The sequence below is a fragment of the Papio anubis genome, chromosome 4 (assembly GCF_008728515.1).
Source record: "Papio anubis isolate 15944 chromosome 4, Panubis1.0, whole genome shotgun sequence".
Lineage (NCBI taxonomy): Eukaryota > Metazoa > Chordata > Mammalia > Primates > Cercopithecidae > Papio > Papio anubis.
In genome coordinates, this window is record NC_044979.1 from 165,068,355 (window position 1) to 165,083,500 (window position 15,146).

The 15,146-nt window shown below is 39.6% G+C and overlaps 1 protein-coding gene and 1 long non-coding RNA gene across 13 annotated transcripts in view; one reads left to right on the top strand and one right to left on the bottom strand.

Annotated features, from left to right (window-relative positions):
• The window catches only part of GRIK1 (glutamate ionotropic receptor kainate type subunit 1), a 404,603-nt gene that overhangs the window by 194,826 nt on the left and 194,631 nt on the right, over positions 1 to 15,146 (bottom strand). The window lies entirely within an intron of this gene.
• The window catches only part of LOC108584910, a 68,176-nt gene continuing 53,835 nt past the window's right edge, over positions 806 to 15,146 (top strand). For 3 of the 6 annotated variants that reach the window (XR_002520681.2, XR_002520678.2, XR_004183050.1), the window contains exons 1-3: positions 3,282 to 5,073; positions 14,164 to 14,207; positions 14,922 to 15,102. This is a non-coding gene — a long non-coding RNA (uncharacterized LOC108584910). Of the gene's footprint in view, positions 2,003 to 3,281; positions 5,074 to 14,163; positions 14,208 to 14,921; positions 15,103 to 15,146 lie in introns of those variants that run through there. The other 3 variants (XR_002520679.2, XR_004183051.1, XR_002520680.2) reach the window with 3 other exon arrangements.

Below are 15,146 nucleotides of genomic sequence, written 5' to 3' on the forward strand. Positions count from 1 at the left end.
TATATTTACTATGTATTTTTAATATTTACTACTTTTATTTTAATAAAAGATACTTAATTGTAAGTTTATGTAATTCAATTTTTTCATGATGGCAGTGTTTAACAATAGGCTTGCAACGTTCCTGAAAATTTAACAGTTGGCTCTTTTGAGCCAATACAAACTGGCTCCAGAACATCATTGGCCTAATCTGAGGAGGCTTATTTAATCTGAAGAGGCTTATAAATAAAAATGCCCCACTTCAAAGCACCTCCATCACTACCACTCCATCCAGGCTATTGGCCTTCCTTTCTAGAATTACAGCGTAGCCTTCACTCTGTCCTTCTGGCTTCCACTCTGGCCAATTGGTCCACTTCTCACACTATAGTCAGAGTGATCCTTTTAATGGATATACTGGATCATAGCCCTTTCCTTTCCCCTTTCCTTTCCCCCTTCCTTTCCCCCTTCCTTTCCCCTTTCCTTTCCCCTTTCCTTTCCTTTCCCCTTTCCTTTCCTTTCCCCTTTCCTTTCCCCTCCCCCTCCCCCTCCCCCTCCCCCTCCCCTTCCCCTTCCCCTTCCCCTTCCCCTTTCCTTTCCTTTCCTGACAGGGTCTTACTCTCTTGCCCAGGCTGGAGTGGAGCAGCACAATCACAGCTCACTGAAGCCTTGACTCCAGTGATCCTCCCACCTCAGCCTCCTGGGTAGTTGGGACTATAGCCACATGACACCATGCCTGGCTAATTTTTTTGTTTTTGCAGAGATAGGATTTCACCATGTTGCCCGAACTAGTCTTGAACTCTTGGGCTCAAGAGATCCGCCCACCTGGGCTTCCCAAATTTCTGGGATCACAGGCATAAGCCACTGAGCCCAGCCTCCTTTTATCAAAGTTCTTTATTCTTTATTGGCTTCCCTTCTTACTCAAAATTGAACTCAACGTTCTTGTCACCATTGCCTCTTGGACGTAGCTCCAATGACCTTTGCTTGTCCTGTTTTCTACCAATTGCCCAACATTTTGCTCTCATTTCATTTGCGTTCTGTTTTCTACAAATTCCCCAACACTTTGCTCTCATCTCTTTTGCTTTCTTGTGGTTCTTCCCACACAGCAGAGAACTTGCCTCAGTGCACGTTGTACTTCGCTTTCTTGGCCTGATATGCAGGGACCTCCAACCTGCACACTCCTAAAATTGCCTGGTCTCCAAACTAATGTTACCTTCTCAAAGAGACGTCCCTGCCTATCTGAGTCAGAGCACACTCCTAAAACTCTAGACTGCCTGTTTTCTTTCCCCATACTCTACATCTCATTGGTCTTCATAGCATGGTTCAGAACCTACTATGTCACATATTCTTTTTTTTTAAATTTTCCATCTCCCCAACAAGAACATAGATTTCATGAAATAAAGGACTTTGCTTTATTCATCGTGGATCTCCAGAGCCTAAAAAGCTATCTGACATAGAATGCTAACTGATAAATAAATATTCATTGAATGCATGGATGGATCCTTATTAGAAATGACTCTGAAATGTGTTCCTTTTGGATGAATTCCATCCCTGTTTCTCTCAGCATAAGGGTGGTTCAGTGGCAAGAAGGGGTCAAGTCTTACTAATAAAGGGAGACTGTGTCCATTTAGAGGGGTACCTGTTTCTAATTCTCACAAAGGTACAATATGAGCTGGTGACAGTCCTAATTTCATCCTATTGATGGATATAATTTTATGTCTTTAATGCATATAAAAATTATCTCAATTATGAGATAATTTCTTCCTCATTGCACCCCAAATCTTTTAGTGGCTTAAAACAACTTATATATGCTATTCTCTCTTGGGGACAGGTGGATATGACTAAGTAACCATATTATACTTGTATGCAGGGTGAATCTGGATAACCAAAAGTTGAAAACATCGGCCAGGCATGGTGGCTCACGACTGTAATCCCAGCACTTTGGGAGATCAAGACAGGTGGATCACCTAGGGTCAGGAGTTCGAGACCAGCCTGACCTTGGGAGTTCGAGACGAGTGGATCACCAAAGGTCAGGAATTCAAGACCAGTCTGACCGATATGGCGAAACCCTGTCTCTATTAAAATTACAAAAATTAGCCAGACATGGTAGCATGCACCTGTAGTCCCAGCTACTTGGGAGGCTGAGGCAGGAGAATCGCTTGAACCTGGGAGGCAGAGGTTGCAGTAAGCCTAGGTCACGCCACTGCACTCCAACCTGGGCGACAGAGCAAGACTCCGTCTCAAAAAGGAAAAAAAAAAAAAGTTGAAAACATCTTTGAAGAGATTGGTGCATTGCCAATACTAAAGAAAAGGGAATAAGTAAAAGAAATTAAGGATGGTCACAACATATAAAGAATATTAAGTGAAATAGAAAAAGAAATCAAGCCAAATGTTTTCCCCTAGCAAGACCCCAAAACAAAATTAAGTCTAAAGACATAGAAAGCAATTAAAATTCATTGTAGTGATTGGGCTCATAGAATATTTGTAAACAGCCTATTTCCTTTTAGGCCTCGGTTTCATTACCTGTGAAGCAGGCATTGTTGTATTGATCTCCTCAGAGTTATAAAAATCAGATACTGTCTGAAATAAATAAATTAAAATTTTATTATTATTATTATTTTTTTTTTGAGATGGAGTTTCTCTTTGTTGCCTAGGCTGGAGTGCAGTGGTGCAATCACAGCTCACAGCAGCCTCAGCAACCTGGACTCAAGTGATTCTCCAACTTCAGCCTCCTAAGTAGCTGGGACCACAGGTGCCTGTTACCACCTGGCTAACTTTTTTTATATTTGTAGAGACAAGGTGTCACTATGGTGGCCAGGGTGGTTTGGAACTCCTGACTTCAAGTGATCCTTCCTCCTCGGCCTCCCAAAGTGCTGGGATTGCAGGCATGAGACACTGTACCTGGCCCTGAAAACTAGTATTATTAACCTTAAGGATATGTTTTATAAATTCCTTTAAATATTTATTAAGTGGGCATTTTTTATGAAAGGGAAAGTTTACTTAAGACTTTAACAATGCTTGTTTTGGTCTTGACATTTTCTTTTTCTTTCTTTCTTTCTTTCTTTCTTTCTTTCTTTTTTTTTGAAATAGAGTCTTGCTCTGTCACCCAGGCTGGAATACAATGGCATGATCTCGGCTCACTGCGACCTCTGTCTCTTGGGTTCAAGCAATTCTCCTGCCTCAGTCTCCCAAGTAGCTGGGATTACAGCCATGTACCACCACGCCCAGCTAATTTTTGTATTTTTTAGTAGAGATGGGGTTTCACCATGTTGGTCAGGCTGGTCTCGAACTCCTGACCTCAGGTAATCCACCCACCTCGGCCTCCCAGAGTGCTGGGAATACAGGCATGAACCACCACGCTCAGCCCAACATTTTCATTATTAGCAATTGTTTCTTAAAGATCACTTAAGAAAATGTGAGGTTTTTTTTCAGAGAACAAGTATGTTCATACTTCTAGATGTATTCCCCATTTATATTTTACCCACAATATAAAAGTCACCTATGCTTAACAATTTCCAATGACAGCTTGATGTTTCCAAGAAGTCCCCTTTTAAGTGTGGCCTGTAAGACCTTGCCCAGGTGGCTTATCTGATGATCTTAGCGAGACTCTGGCCTGGGCAGTAATTCTGCCTCTAACATTTCTGCTTGAAGCACAAAGAAACTGTAGGCTCATTTCCCAGAGGATGGGGGAAGTTGTAGCTCTAACTGTTTAAAATCGGATTTTATTGGGTAATGTTTCAAAGCGCTCACTTTGCATTTCTGCTAACAAAGCTGAACATTCAGCCAAAATATTGGAAAGGAAATACTCAGGCAGAATGAAACGACAGAGGAGGCTTGAAAAGTGGGGAGCTGAGCCAAGAATGACAAAATAAAAGGGGCACATTCCAGAAGGAGACGCGAAAGAGAAAACTGTTTTTAGCACATCAGTTCGAGCCTTCTTTTCCCACATCCATATCCAAACCTTGGGAATAACTAATGTTTTAGTTGGGTTTTTAGCTTTTCTTCTCATATACTCACTTCAAATCTCATGCTAACACATTAGAGAAGGCTTTGCTGGCTCATCTGGGGCAACCCAAGCCTTTAATTCAAGTTGGCTTTTACCATTTCATGGCAGGTGCCAAGGATGGAGGTCACATGAAGGTTTTCTACCCTCCACTCTGGAAACATGAAACAAAAATGACTTTAGCATCGATGCAATGAACAAATATTCCTGTCAGATGTGACCATCATCTGAAACACAATTCTGGGAAGTATTTTACGTTCCCTAACATGACTTTGAGGGTGAGCACATGTATTTGTTTATCTCCCACGAAGGCAACTTTATTTATACTCTATTGATTTTTTTTTTTTTGTGAACTATTCTGCTCCTTGAAAAACTCCATTTATTTGATTGTAGGAAGCAAATCTCCCCCACACTACCTGAGTGGATTATTTAGAAACAGCTGAAAGCAATCGTAGAGACAACTCAAGAAGCTAGTCTACAAAGGCAAGTCAGGAGGCTGCAAAAAATGGAATGGAAGTGCGTTGCACTGGACAGACACAGAGTTTGGATGAACTGACTTCAGTGAGGCGCCTCACATGCGAAATGTTGCTGGTGGTGACTCACTTGTGTTCCTAATTATCCCACCTCATCTATTTGTGTCGGGGGTGTGTGTGTGTAGATGTGCTCACGAACCTTCATATGTATATATTCATGCATTTCTCTTATAAAGCCATCTTTAACAATTACAACCATCTTCCCACCTTTGAGAAGATTCCAAACTACATTGAGAAGAAGGAAACAGTTTTTGAGGTGTTACCCCCATCATACCAAGAGGATGGATTTCAAATCTTCTTGCAGTCACTTGCAGACAGTTTACTTCTTTTGCAAGTCTCTTGCATTGCTACATATCCCACAGAAATGAAACTCGCAAGGATAAAAAGCAAAAATGATCCTTTGTGCTTAAGACACTGAAGAAAATAAGTTGTATGGAAACAATAAATGATTAGTTTGAAAATAAAGCAACGACTTTTTCTTTTCTCTTAGATATGGCAACATCTCCGAGTGGTTTCTGTGGAGGAACTATATTTCAGAGAATTCGAATTCACAGATTGTACATGGTGATTATTTTTAATGCATCTTTCTATCTTGAATTATCATAAAGCCATAGATTGCAAAAGGAACTTGATTATCTAGTAAAATTCTTATTCTTTATTTTGCTCCTTTTAGAAACAAAACCACTTGTCATTTACTAAAATATCTTCAGATAAGGAAACTAGATATTGCTTTTGGAAACAATAATGCAGACTTTTGTAATATCTTCAAGTCAGTACACATTTATTGAGAAATTAAACTGTGCTGGGGACACAAAAATCATATTAGATATTTTCTCATTTATGTATGCATTCATTTGAAATATTTATTGACTGCCTACAACATGCCAGAATGGTTTTGAGGCAATAGGGGTACAAGAGTGAAAAAGGTAGACCAAGTTGCTGCCTTTGTGAAAATTATAGTACATTGGAGAAAAAGGACATTAAAATTATAATATAATGACGGGCAGTGAAAAGTGCTGTGATTACAAATAAAGCAGAATGAGGAGGTTAAGAGTGATGGAGACGGACTCCTGTTTCAGATAGGATGGTCCAGGTAGGGCTCTCTGGCAAGGTGACATTTAAATAGAGATCTGAATGTGATGAGAATGAGAAGACATTCTAGGGAAAGGAAATGGAATAAGGAAAGGTGGGAGACGAAGGATAGTTCCGATAACAGGTGGTTCTATGTGGATGGAGCTTGAAGTCATGTAAAATTACAGAAGTAGAGACAAAAAAGGGATGTGGGAGAATATTTGTAGGGATTGCAAACTGCACTGAAGAGTTTAGATTTTTCCTAAAATCCAAAAGGCAGTGTGGAATTGAAGAAGTTTAAGGAGAGATAAGACCAAGCTAGAGCGTTTAGCCGGTTACTCTGGCAGTAGTATGAAGATTAGGAAGAGTAAAGGAACATCCTGCATTCATTTTATACGATACAAAGCAGAGGTCTTCAGACATTTTTGCTCTTTTCTCCCCAAAAAAGTAATTTTGAACAATATTTAAACGAATTTGATAGTGATTTTAAATACCTGTCAAATATATAATTTCCAACATCCTCAAAATATTGGCATTTAAAGGTAATTATTTTACTCAATTAAAAATATGCAATAGAATATAAATGCCAATGTGATTTGAATTCCACCAACTTCCACTTAAAAATATACACTAAGTCGTTTTTCACTCTTTTTATGTTATCACCTTTCTGTTTGAACTTCTTCCACCATAATTTTATCCTAAAATATTTTTATGATTTGGAGATGTTTTCTAGATAACTGTCATATGTTTTGCAACACACACACACACGCACACACACATACACACATACACAAACACACTGTTTATAACACGCATTCATTTTAGTTTTCTGTGACCAAAATGTTTTCAATTAAAAAAATTTCTTCCGGATTAAGTGACTATTACATTGTTTATTAGTACACAATTCATCAAGCAACATAAATCAATGATAGTATAACAGTAATAATAGCATCAATCCCCCACGTAGTCCTTATCACATGGCAGCCACTGCTCCTGGTGCTCCCCTTATTTTCCTTTCCTTTTTTTTTTTTTTTTTTTTTTTGAGACAGAGTCTCCCTCTGTCACCAGGCTGGAGTGCAGTGGCATGATCTCGGCTCACTGCAACCTCTGCCTCCAGAGTTCAAACGATTCTTCTGCCTCAGCCTCCCAAGTAGCTGGGAATACAGGTATGTACCACCACACCCAGCTAATTTTTGTATTTTTAGTAGAGACGGGGTTTCGCCATGTTGGCCAGGATGAACTCAATCTCCTGATCTCATGATCTGCCTGTCTCCGCCTCCCAAAGTGCTGGGATTACAGGCGTGAGCCACCGCGCCCGGCCTATTTTCTTAATTAACTGAAATCCTCACAACGAGCCCATGAGGCAGCTCAGAAACCTTGTTCAGAGAAATAAGGAGGTGGGAATGGAGAGACTTCTGCCAGAACAATGTCTTTGAACTCCTTCAGTGCCACATGCCGAAATCAAACAGCAAACTGCCATCAAAGAGTATCTTTAACAATCTATTAGCCAATTCAATTAGTTACTCCTTTAATGTTTTGATAGTGAAATATTTGAAAGTGCTCAATCTGCTAAAAGATTTGTTACATGGGAACCATGGTTACCAATCACAGAGGGATCATTATACCTATGACGAGGCAGTGCAGACGACTGGGGGGTTGAGAGGTTGGCCTCTTCTTTGCTGAGGGAGGGAAGGGCAATTCACCAAGTAGATAACTGAAGTGTTCTACTTTCTCAAGAAGATCGATTTCAGGAAAGATGACTATGGAAGCTGAAGATGTAGGAACCAACTCCCTTAAACACCTTACTGCTCTTGTTTCTCTCGGAAAGCCTTTCTGTACTACCAGGGCCATATGTACTCGATCCTCAGATACCTGGTTAATCCCAGCCCTTCCCATTGCCCTTTTGCCAGGGCCTTCTTGGAATGCATACTCAATGTTCCTCTAAATTATCCTTTCCGGTGCTTTTCTTGTCTTAAGACACTTTGCAACCTTTTAAAACTATACTCTTCACAATTTAGGCAACTGAGTTCCTAAGATATTAAATGGCTCTCTCAGGCCATGACTTGAAACTGGAGACCAGATTTTTATTATATTGATCAGTTCTTCTAATGATGTTCAGTCCTGGACTGGTTAATTTATGTTTTTTATTAGAGCATCAATGCATATTTTTGTCACTGCAAAACAGCAATAGTGACATTTTAAAAGGGAACAAACTGTGAGAAAAGTGGGAGATGGCGGGGGGCATTTCTGAAATCATTGTGAATGTAGCTGCTATTTAGTTCCTTATCAGCTAAGAAACGTATTTTTAAAAATTGTAATAAGGAAAACAGATTTTCCTATTTCTACCTTTGGAATTCTAGAACCATTTCAAAATTATATTGATAAAAAATAACTAAATTTCAACAGTCTACATTCCTACTAGAAGACACATATTTCTTGAAGGATACAAAAGCCATCTTGCTGTATTAATTTACATATAGAAGGTTTCAGAGCTTGCTAGTTGAATGATCTGTTGGAATATGACCATTTTTATTAAACTATCATATTTTAACTTCTCCAACAGTTATGTTTATAGTGTAAAATCTCATTGGGGATTTTTACATGTTTCCACAGGTGGAGTGGTAGAAAATTGATTGCTGTTGTTTCATTTGACAAATTCTTGGATTTTCATATATTTTCTTGCATTTACCCATCACTAGGAAATGGACTGCTGTTACTTGCCAGGCCTTTGCTGTGAGAAGGAAACAGAGTCCTTTTGAAAGCTGTGGGTGATGTTTGTGAATATTTAATGATGGAGAAGTTACAATGGCCTCATTTACAGTGATACATCAAAATTAATTTCATGGTATTTTGTTAAGGAAATACTCTTAACCATATGCCTTCAAATAAAAATAAATTAGTTAGCAAAACTCTGACAAGAAAAATATCTAATTCTGCAAAGTCTTTGGATGCAAGATTTCCTTAAACAAAAATAGAATCATTCATGCAAACATGATTGAGTTCAATTTATTTCTGTTGTTCAAAAGGAATCAGGAAAAAAAAACATTTCTGTCTTCTGATGCTTCCAACTCAAACGGAAAGTCTTTAATTGAGTCTCATGTTTTTATTAGAAATATATTAAATGCAAAATTAAGTAGAAAGAGAGAGAACCACACAAACATAGAAGGATATTAAATACTTGGATTGGAGACACTGAGCAGATCCTTCAAGTACAACATCCATTTCCTGGGCCCAGAACAACATTGTATATTATTGAGTCACCCAACCCATCTCTAAAGTCAATTTCAGAGAAAAGAGCCTAGCTCCATCTAAACTCACGGAACATTAATCCCTGCTGAATAATAAACCTCACTGCGTGGTTCAGTAAACATATGGACTAAAAGTGGTTTCATGGATGAATTTCTTGTACACATTTTACTTTTTGCCATGTGATGTTTTAAAATCTTGTATACAGTCAAATTTATCAGTTTTTGAAATTGTACCTGGATTTTCTTAAACTTAGATTCTAAAGAAATTTACTCACGCTTTCTTCTAGTATGGTTTCATATTTTGCACATTTGGAGTGTATTTTATGTACATAGTGAATCTGAGGTTACATTTTTCCGAATAGCTATCCAGTTTCATCCACTCCATTTATTAAAAAGAACATTTTTCTCATTGCTTTGAGACGGCACTTTAATTGCTTCTAAATTTCCACAAACAAGCTTGAGTCTGTTTCTGCATATTCTATGCTGTTTCTCTGATATGTCTGTCTAGGAATGCTCTAGTACCACTGTTTTAATTATAGAGCCTTTATTGGATGGTTTCATGCTGGACGGGGCTAGTCCCCTCCCCACCTCTTTTTTTTGTTTTTTTTTTTTCAAGGTGTTCTTAGATATTTCTGCATGTTTCTATAGGAGGTTTCAATCCTAGGGGTAAAGTGTCAGAATCTCTGTACCAAACTCCCAAATAAATATATGTAAATGTATACATACAGAGCAAGATGAAGCAAATGTGGCAGAATGGTATCAAGTGATGACTCACTGAAGGGCATATGGGTGTTTATAGAATTCTTGCAACTTTTCTCTTGCTTTAAAAAATTTCAAAATAAAATGTTGGGAGAAAATCAAAGAAACAAGTTGGAGAAAAGTTAAAGTGGTTACCATTTGTGCTTTGGAAGAGGGCGGACAGACATGGGAGTGGGAAAGTGGTTCTTCAGCATGTACTTTAAAATAATATTTAGTCTGGGCATTACAGGCCATGCCTGTAATCCCAGCACTTTGGGAGGCCTAGGCGGATGAATTACCTGAGGTTAGGAGTTTGAGCATAGCCTGGCCAACATAGTGAAACTCTGTCGCTACTAAAAATACAAAATTAGCTGGGCGTGGTGGTGTGCACCTGTAATCCCAGCTATTCAGGAGGCTGAGGCAGGAGAATCGCTTGAACCCGGGAGGCAAAGGTTGCAGTAAGCCGAGAGGGAGCCACTGCATTCCAGCGTGGGTGATAGAGTGAGACTCTGTCTCAGAAAGAAAATATATATATATAAAAGTAATAATATTTTTTTTGGCCGGGCACGGTGGCTCAAGCCTGTAATCCCAGCACTTTGGGAGGCCGAGATGGGCAGATCACGAGGTCAGGAGATCGAGACCATCCTGGCTAACACGGTATAACCCCGTCTCTACTAAATAATACAAAAAACTAGCCAGGCGAGGTGGCGGGCGCCTGTAGTCCCAGCTACTTGGGAGGCTGAGGTAGGAGAATGGCGTAAACCCGGGAGGCGGAGCTTGCAGTGAGCTGAGATCCGGCCACTGGACTCCAGCCTGGGCAACAGAGCGAGACTCTGTCTCAAAAATAATAATAATAATAATAATAGTATTTTGTTTTATTTTGAGCAATCTAAATGTATCAGTGATTCAAAGGAAAACATAAATCAAGTGAAAATTAATATAATTACCTCAAAATATGGAAGTTATGAAATGAATTTTAGGCTAATGTCAAATTTGGCCCGTGTTTAAACGGTGTCATAAAATGCTTGAGGAATAACACACCCTGGGGCCTTTCATCGGACAGAGCGTGGTAGAAAGGAGAAGATCAGGAAAAATAACTAATGGGTACTAGGCTTAACACCTGGGTGATGAAACAATCTGTACAACAAACCCCCATGACACAAGTTTACCTGTGTAACAAACCTGTACTTGTACCCCTGAACTTAAAATACAAGTTAAAAAAATAGAAATTCATGTACATAAGTTATAAGTTATAAAAATAAAATTCTTGAGGATGGATGAGCCAAGGGAGTTCTTCTGGGGGTCGGCCTCTCCCTGGTCTGGGGAGCCACTGGTTGAGAGGAGCTGGGAGCCGGGTGGCATCTCACTCCCAGAGGAGGCACCCCTGGAAACTTAGAGAACTTTTTCATCTAGAGATGACAATTCTGACTCCTTTCTGCACTTTCATCCTCTTCTTTCTCACTCTCTAGAGATTTCTGTATTTATTAAAGGCCAACCAACTTCCATTGGGTGGAGTCCTGTGTAACGTGTCCTTGCGGTGGAGTTGACGCATGCAGATGCACATTTGCACACTTCTGACATCACTTCTTCTCTCTGTGTTCCACTTTTCAAAGCAGATATTCTGAGGAGGAGAGGGGGCAAGAAATCCTTCCTAGTTGTCAAGCTATCTGTCACTACTACTTTCCCTTAGCTAGACTTTTTCTGTTTTTTCTTTTCTCCCTGGAATCCTATTGTCTTGCTTCTTCTTCTTCATCTGATTACAGCTCTCCTTCTTTCAGGTCTCAGGATAGACTTCACTTGTTCTGAACATTTTGACTATATGTTTCAAGACCTTGTTATCTGTTCTTTCCAGGTACTCCCATAGTCCTTGGGATAAGGACAGCATAGGACATTTTGTGATGTGTTGTAATAACCTAATGATGACCAACATTTACTGAGCACTCACTATATGCTCAGGGCTTAAAGTACTATTTGACTTCCACATCAATCCCATGAGGAGGAGACATTTTGACCTCTATTTTATAGAAGAGGAAAGTCAGCTTAGAGAAACGTAGTCACTTGTGGTGACGGGCAGTCTTTAGGGTGGCCTCCAATGATCCCCACCTTCTGGCATTCACAGTCTTGTATAATCCCCTTCCCTTAAAAGTGGGGCTAGTAACTTTCTCCTCAATAGAATACAAAATGGTTAAAGGTCACTTCTGTGATTTGATTATAGAGGACTGTGACATGTATCTTGGTGGCAGATTCTCTCTAATGCTTTCTGAGCTTGTACCCTTTGATAAAACAAGATAGTATATTGGAAAGGCTCATATGGCAAGGGACTGAGGGTGCCCTCTGGCTAACTGCAACCGAGGTCCTCAGTCCAACGACCCTCAAGAGTTGAATACTGTCAATAACTGCATGAGTAAACTCAGAAGTAGATGTCTCTGCTGTTGAAACTGCAGATGAGACACTACTCTTGTGTATGATTGTAGCTTTGTGAGAGACCTCGAGAAAGAGGGCTCAGTTAAGTTATGCCCAGATTCCTGACTCAGAAACTGTGAGATAATAAATTTGTGTCGTATTAAGCTGCTGCATTTTGGGGTAAAGGCAGGTAACTTTGGGTAACTGATAGGTAACTTAGCAATAGATTGTTGGCAATAGACAACTAATACACTTGACTTAGATCCCACAGGTAGAAAGCATACAGGGTTAAAATCCGGGACCTCTGATTCCCTCAATGAATACTTACGTCATGCTTCCTGGCTACTTACCAATTATTATTTTTTTCATTTCAAACTTGTTCTGACTTTAATTCCTGGCATTTAGCCTGAATCTGGTATTTTTTGCATCCTTGATAGTTATGGAACGACTGTGGGTCATGGACAGTGGATCCATGAAACACAAAATATTGTATGGTAAATTGGCCAATCAAAGTAACATTTTTTTAACTTTGTATTTCTTAAAATTGAGAAAAGAGAGGCCGGGCGCGGTGGCTCACGCCTGTAAGTAATCCCAGCACTTTGGGAGGCACTTTGGGATCACAAGGTCAGGAGATCGAGACCATCGTGGCTAACACGGTGAAACCCCGTCTGTACTAAAAATACAAAAAAAATTAGCCAGGCCTGGTGGCGGGCGCCTGTAGTCCCAGCTACTCGGGAGGCTGAGGCAGGAGAATAGCGTGAACCTGGGAGGCAGAGCTTTCAGTGAGCCGAGATCTCTCCACTGCACTCCAGCCTGGGCGACAGAGTAAGACTCCATCTCAAAATAATAATAATAATAATAATAATAATAATAATAAAACAAAATTTAAAAAAGTAAAAAATAAAATTGAGAAAAGGGAAGAGCTACACATAGCACAATGCTTGGAACTATTTTGCACTTTTGCATGCTGACTGCTATGTTAGGTTGCATGGTTAATTTTAACATCTCTCTACATTAGAATGGGGATTGGGTACCACACATGGGCCCTGATTTGAAATGAATTACTTTATCAAACATTTGTTAAACACCCTGAAATTTCTGCCTATGTGCCAAGCCCTTGAAACACAAAGCTGGATAAAGCAGTGTAAGGGCAAGAACAAATACAAATAGTGACATCATTGCATGATGTGATAAGCGATTTAATTACAATTTGAACAAATTACTATGGGAATAAAGGATAAACCAATAGTACAGTGGGTAACCTTCCTTCGGTTGTCTCCCTGTTTCTTTCTCTCTCATTTTCTCTGTCTACACACATGTGCACATTGACACATATATTGATATAGTTCTGGCTAATTCAGAAAATCATGAATGTTTACTCAAGAGAATTAAGATTTTACTCAATGATTTTAATTGTAAAGTGACTATGAGAAAAAGTTCAGGTGAAATGACTTGGCCGATCTGAAGTAGGTTGTTATCAATTTTAATGAATCATTGAGCAACAGGTTTAGAGACGACATTAAAAGAGATGACACGCAAATAAAAACCAGAGAACTGCCAATTGAAGGGAACAAGCAGAAAAGCAATTTAAAGGGTTGTTCTGATGTTCAAAGTAACTTTTGGTGATTTTTACACACAGAGAAAAAGATAATGTTTTTTCCCTACTTCAAGGCACTGCCATACAAAATAATCAAAAAGAAAAAGTATGACTTTCAGGTAGCCATTTTCTACACCCCGATCAAATTAAAGGTCTGATTTTCATCGGTTTACTTACAGTGAATTTGCACTGCTACATGGTATTGTTAGTCTATGTGGGATACCATAAGGTGTCTCCCAAGAACTTAGGAATAATGAAAATAAAATTGTTCCCTCAGAGCTAAACTTTGAGCCAAACAAATAATAAATAAAAGTGGAGAATCACAGTTACCTTAAATAGACAAAAGAACTCCCAGACTGCAAGACTTGATTGTAACCAGCCCGAATGTATTAGAGTACTAAGGAAGAATGTAGTCTCAACTGATGTCTGCACAGCCTTGGGAGGATAAGGGAAAAGAAAGTCTCAGAGCAATATGGGCATGCCATTTAAGCATGGTCCTAGCTAGGGAGTAAAAGCAGCCTTTTGAGTAGGATGTGTCTGGCTCTTACACATCAGATTAATCTCCCAAATCCTTGTTGTGTGCTCTTTACATGTCAGGAAGGAAATCTCCACTTGTGATCTGGCTTCCTGTATGGGTTAAGGTAAGCAAGGCAGACCCTGAGAAGAGGCGAAGGAAGAAAGTATCAGTTTGTTGAAGAAAGATAATATCAATTTGTTGAAGAAAGAATAGAAAGCACGGGCCGGGTAAAGTGGCTCACGCCTGTAATCCCAGCACTTTGGGAGGATGAGGCGGGTGGATCATGAGGTCAGGAGATCAAGACCATCCTGACCAATATGGTGAAACTCCGTCTCTACTAAAATACAAAAATTAGCTGGGCGTGGTGGCACATGCCTGTAGTTCCAGCTACTGGGGAGGCCGAGGCAGGAGAATCGCTAGAACCTGGGAGGTGGAGGTTGCAGTGAGCAGAGATCGCACCACTGCACTCCAGCCTGGCGTCAGAGCGAGACTCCATCTCAAAGAAAAAAAAGAATAGAAAATATGAATAGTGATTGCAGACATAAATTTCAGCAGTCCATTGAAGAAATATTCTGTGACTTAATGTTAGTCTTTTTAATGTCACAATTTAGAGCAAACGTTTTCTCCCTTAGAATTTTAACATGCTTAATCCCCTTTCATCTTAAACAATAAAATAAAAGAACCATGCCACCTCCACTTTTTCCAACACCCCTTTCCTGAGTTCCAGCTAACACTGTGAAAGCAAGGTGTATGTTTCTTAAGTATTCATCTAAGTTCTTGGATTTATTTACGTATTGTTTCCCCCGGCATTAATGAGAGTATTGTTTGAATTTTCCAGCGGTATTTCAGTTACACTCTGTTGTTTCAAAAGAAAATTGTTTGCCCAAGTTTGTCCAAGTCAATTTCAAGAGGCTCAGCCACCAAAAAGTTAATCAAAGAGGTCATCAGTGAAGCCTCACAAGAGGTAGGATCACATGGGTGAAGTGGGCACCCATGGGTCCTACCATCCTTGGCATCAGGTAAGTCTCCATTCTGGACCACCTTTGTCTGTCTGAACCATTCC